Source organism: Arachis hypogaea, chromosome 19 (assembly GCF_003086295.3).
Source record: "Arachis hypogaea cultivar Tifrunner chromosome 19, arahy.Tifrunner.gnm2.J5K5, whole genome shotgun sequence".
NCBI lineage: Eukaryota > Viridiplantae > Streptophyta > Magnoliopsida > Fabales > Fabaceae > Arachis > Arachis hypogaea.
In genome coordinates, this window is record NC_092054.1 from 125957485 (window position 1) to 125963538 (window position 6054).

At 30.8% G+C, this 6054-nt stretch overlaps 1 pseudogene; it reads left to right on the plus strand.

Annotated features, from left to right (window-relative positions):
* The first annotated feature begins 262 nt into the window (after positions 1–262).
* On the plus strand, positions 263–5806 carry LOC112780041 (calmodulin calcium-dependent NAD kinase-like; annotated as a pseudogene).
* Positions 5807–6054: the final 248 nt, after the last annotated feature.

A 6054-nucleotide genomic window follows, 5' to 3' on the forward strand; every position in this document is an offset into this window, starting at 1 on the left:
TTTTAAAAATTCTAATTTCATTTTAAAATCATTATAAAAATTTCTAATAAAAAATCTGAAATGTAACAAAAAGAAATATCTAAAACTTAACAGAAAAGAGATATCCAAAATTATTTTAAAAATTCCAAAACCTACAAAACGGAACATCCAAAAAATATTAGAAAAAAGAACATCCAAAAATTAAGCAAGAAACATCTAAACCTATTAAAAAACATCCAAAATATAAAAAAAGAAATATCATCCAAAAATAATAAAAAGAAACATCTAAAACCAAGAAGAAGAGGAAGAAGGAGAAGAAAACAACGTGGCCAGAGCATGACATTTGAATGTGGTAGGGAAAGACATCCTTCTTTCTCTCTGGCTGTTCCGTCGTGAGTTATAGTGGCGTGTGGCAATAGCAGCAGCCTACGGCAATCTTTGGCAGTTGGACGCGGTGGTTGGCTTTGAGAGAAAATGACATGGCGTGCGACTGACGAACAGAACGAGACGTGCAACTGACAAACAGAGAGGCGCAGCATGCGGTTGGGGAGAGAGGCGGGCATGCGGCGGTGGGAGAGAGGAGCGGCGTCCAACTGTCGGAGGGAGGCGTGGCGTGCAACTTGGGGAGGGAGAGAGGCGCAGCGCGCGGATATGGGAGGGAGAAAAAGATAAAAGTTTGTGTATGTTTTTTTACTGTGAATTAAAATTGGGGTGGGGGTGTGAGTGAAATTAAATTGATTCTTTAGATACTTATGTTTTTTTTCCTTATTGATTTTTTTTTAATTTTTGGCTGCACCTAGCTACATTCCTAGTTAATTCCTATACTTTCTCTAAAAACTATTTGGTAATGTAACTAATTATCTGTATTAAAAATAGATGTCTTTATGGTTTTTACGAGTTGAATTAAAAAAAAAAGTAGAAAGAGAGCTCCCCAACTTTTGTATTTTCTGGTGACTGTTATTTATATCGAGTAATTATTTAGGAACATGTGCTAATTAAATATTTAAATAAATATTTATTTTAAATAAAAATTAATTCCTATAAAATATATTGTGGTTGCAGTTAGTACATATCATATGGTGAGAGTCCCTCCAAATTTAATCAAACACTCTACCATTCTCCATCCAAGGACAAAGAACCCATTACACTGGGTTAAGTAAGAAGTACTCTCAAGTCGCCAATTTCACAGCTTCTTCTGTTGATTCTTCAGCGAAATGCAGCAGCAAGGTAAAGCTAAGATCTCTTCAACATTCTTTTCGGCTTCATATGTATATATATAAATCGAAAATGTGGCTATAAAATGTAATGCAAGCAACGGACACTGCTTTTCAGATGGTTCTGTTGGTAAGATAATTAGGCTCACACATATTCTAGCGGCCTCCTTTGCCGGGTTAATCGCCGCAGCCACCGCCTCCCGCTACAAGAAGCAGAGTTCCGCCGTGACGGGTGACCAGAATATCATTCCCATCCTAGACAAAACAGAATCTGGCCGTGTTGGAAGGTTTGAGAGATTCTCCCACTATGTTGGTAAGTGTTTCATAATTAATTAAGGTTTTGAACTAAGCAAGTTTAATGAAAAGCATTTAATTAATTGACTTAAAAATTGTACGGACATATTATTTTAGGTTAACTACCAAAATTGTCTATGATTTTCACAAAAATATTTCGACAAAAATATTTTTAAAATATTTTAAAACACAATAAAAATATCAAATATTTTATATATTGTCAAAAAACACTTTAGAAATTAAATTTTGATGTAACTTTTTTTTGCAAGTATGGTTACAGAAATATAATTTTTTTATCTTTAAAATTTGGTATTTTTGGCTAAATAATTTTTTTTATGATTTATTTTTGTTAATAGACAAGAAAAAATGAAAAATAAATTCTAGAAGTCAAATTTTTATTTAGGTTTTTTAATGGTTTAATTATTCTATTGATATCTATAGTTTCACCAAATTTTTAATTAAGTCCATATACTTTTTTTTCTTTTCAATTGGGTCTTTACACTACTTTTAATTTTGTAATTATGTCATTTTCATGTTAAAAATGTTAAAATTAACATAATATTTTTACCAAAATACATGCGGTCAAATATTTAATTAAGTTTTTAATTATAAATACCTTCAATTTGCAATGAAATATTCAATTAATTCTAATATTTTTTACACTATGAATGACTTAATTACAAAATTAAAGCAGTGTAGAGATCCAATTAAAAGAAAAAAAAAATAAAAACCTAATTAAAAATTTGGTAAAACTATAGGGACCAACAGAATAATTAAACCTTTTTTAATATACTTTTTAAATAGTTATCGAAAGTCGAAACATTCTATAAATTTTTAAATGCATAAGTTGTTTGTGAAATACATAAACCCCTTGCCACTTATAAAAGAAATAGTTTTTTTTTTTTTTTTTGTTATTTTTGTCACGTTTATAATATTTTAAAAAATATTTTTATCATTACTAACAGGGGAGAGTATTTTTGTCCGCATATTAAAAAAATTGGAGACAATTTTGGTGGTTTACCCTATTATTTTACTTAAAACATTTTATTTTGTTGGACAACATTTGCAAATTGTAGCTAGGCAAATGGGGTTTGAAGATGCGAGTGAAGTTGGAGAGTTATGCAAAATGGCTGAAGAGTATTTGAGAAAATCCAAAGGGTGTGAGGAAAGCATATATGAGTATCTTGCTAATGATGGGGATAATAATGGTTCTGATTTAATGTATGTGAAGTTGATTGAAGAATTTGAGAGATGCATACTCAGTTATTTCTCATTTCACTGGAACCATGCTTCTTTTCTCATTAGCCAGGTATATGTTTATCCATTTCTGTCTCTGTAAACCAATTCATGTTTTTTCTATCATCAATATTTTATTTTGTACAACTGTACCTGTTGCCAACTTGCACTGGAGGTCCTCATGATCATATCTCAACATGTAAAAAAAAACTTAATAATATAATTTTGGTTTTTGTTACAAGAACTAATATTAAAGAGTTAAATCTATACCAAAAAAAAAAAAATTAGAGAGTTAAATACAGGAATGAAGTACAAGATTGATTAATGTATAAACTTACATATATTTACTGAAATATTTAACATTTTCAATATATATACACTTCTTTCCCTGTAGCCGTATATAAAATTTTTTTTAATAGATTGATTATTTCGCTTCTGTTCGTTGAATTGAATTATAGGTATTGAGTAGTGAGTCTGAGCAGAGAACAAAGCTCAAGAACATCCTATTGGCCGCTACAAGGTAAAGTTTTCTTTCTCATATAATCATCCCCATTTTTGTTATATTCGATTTACAATTGATATAAATTTATTTTTATTGAAGTTATCGGCATTTGTTTATATATTTTAAAGAAAAGATAACATGTGTACATCAGGAAACAAAGGTTTGCGAAAGTAACAAAGAATCTGAAGGTGACAAGAGTGATCTCTACTTTGGTGGATGAAATTAAAGCAATAAAGGGTGCTTCGGAGTCTATGGATATCATGGTCCCCATGGCCCACAGTGAGAGGAGTCCAGTGCTTCTTCTTATGGCTGGTGGCATGGGTGCTGGCAAGAGCACTGTCCTTAAAGACATTCTTAAAGAGTAATATACTAATCTTCATTATCATTTAAGAGAGGCAAAAAGCTAATATTCTTTTTCTCTATTGAAAAGGATAATATTCTTAAAGATTTAATATTCAGCCAATATTTTATCCTTCCCGTTGACTCATCAACAAAAGAAACTTTAATTTTATCCTAATTCATACATTATTATTCATCTATTTTTTAATTAATTAGTGAATCTATCTAACTATATAGAATTGTGAAGTGTACTGGCATATTTAGTGAATTCAGCTAAGTTTTTATATGAATCTTTGGCAGATCATTTTGGTCTAAAGCAGCTACAAATGCTGTGGTTGTTGAGGCAGATGCTTTTAAGGAGAGTGATGTTATTTATAGAAACCTTAACTCAAGGGGTCACCATGATGACATGCTGCAAACTGCTGAACTGGTATTGATTCTTTCTAAACACTTGGATATCTGATGGATAAGTTACATTATAAACTAGCTTTTAACAAATGATAACATTGAACTATCAACATCTAATACAGGTACACTAATGCTAGTTTGGATTAGTTTTTTTAGCTAAAAAAAATCTTTTTTTTAAATAAGGTATTTTTATTCAATTTAAAACCTATTTGAATATGTCTTTTAAAAAAAGTATTTTTATTAAAATTTTCTAAAAATTAGCAATAGCTTACTTTTAAAAAAAGCAAAAGCAAAAGATGTTTTTAATATTTAAAAACTCTTTTTAAAAAGTTTATCCAAATATAAAATAATTTTGTCTGTTAAAAAAAATATTTTTTAAAAAAATAAAAAAAAAGTATTTTTTTTTTAAAAACTAATCCAAACTGATCCTTAATGATAGTTTTGTCCAGCCAACCCAATATTTAATATATATTGAATTATCAGTACTCAAATCTTTCAAAGTAAAAAACGATAGTTTACTACTTTCAAATCTTAAAAGACTGTTTTGTCCTTTTGTATCTTTGATAAAATTACTACAAGATTATTAGTCATACATTTTAAACCATTACAAACCAGCTTTTAACTAATGAAAGCATTGAACTCTGAAAATCTGAAACAGGTGCACCAATCGTCGACTGATGCAGCATCATCTCTGCTGGTGACAGCTCTAAATGAAGGGAGAGATGTGATCATGGATGGAACTTTATCATGGGAGTCTTTTGTGGAGCAAACTATTTCCATGGCTTCACAAATGCAGGTACCGAATGGGAGTCGGCTATAAAGTAGCTGAAGACGGAACTATTACCGAAAACTACTGGGAGCGAGTGAATGAGGCAGAAGAAGAACAACCAGAAGAGAACAATGGAGAACCCCGCGATCGAAAGCCTTACAGAATAGAGTTAGTTGGTGTAATTTGTGATGGCTATCTTGCTGTTGTTAGAGGCATTAGGTAGGTATATATATTTTCTTGTGTGAGTGAAGAATTCTGCTAAATTATTACTATTTTCTAGTTTGCATCATAATTTAACATTTCTTACTGGAATTTTGACAGAAGAGCTATTATTAATGGGAGAGCAGTGAGGGTGAATTCACAGTTGAAATCTCACAAAAGGTTTGCTAATGCATTTCCAAGATACTGCAAACTTGTTGATAATGCTAGGCTCTATTGCACAAATGCTGTTGATGGTCCACCAAAGGTTAAATTAAATTCATATGAACAATATTCTACTCAACCTTGTCATTCAAAAAGATTGACATTACACTATGATACATTAAGAAAATAAAATGGTAACTATGTTCTCTTGTAATACAACACAGCTCATAGCGTGGAAGGATGGTGATCATAACCTGTTAGTAGATCCTGAAGATATCAAATGCTTGGAAATGATAGGAGGTTTGAATGTGGAAGCTGATTCCATCTATGAACTTTACAAGGAACCAAGCCTTATAATGGAACCTGGTTCTGTTTGGAAGGAAACTGTTCTATCATCTTCAAGGACAAGTGATCATAAACTGTTAAGGGAAACACTTCTGAAAATAGGAAAATCCAACAAGAAGTAGTAACCAACTAACCATTATTTGTAACATTAACCGTTGCAGCCAGCCAAATCGATCAAGATGCTTTTTTTTTTTTCTGCATTTATAATGCAATATGGAGTCCACAATGTGAACTTTTTCTTGCTTATAAGACTTGTTAAAGGTGTGTTTAGAAGCAAACCTTTTTGGCTTTGAATTGGATTTAGAAATCAAATTTTATGTTCAGATTGAAAATTAACAAGAATTAAATTGATTTGAAGGTAAGATTTTACATTTTTATCATTTATTCTTCAATTATATTACACAATCCTCTACCATTATCGAAGTGTCATCTGCTACTCGGGGACGGCCAGCAATTGCCTGGACTCCCTCTCAAATCACTTTTCTTTACACTAATGGCTAAAGAGTAAATTCACTCTTTACACTTTTAAAATAACAAATCATTTTAATTCTGGTGAAATCTTTGAGATGATTTAAAATTAGTTAAAAACTATATCAATAGATTTA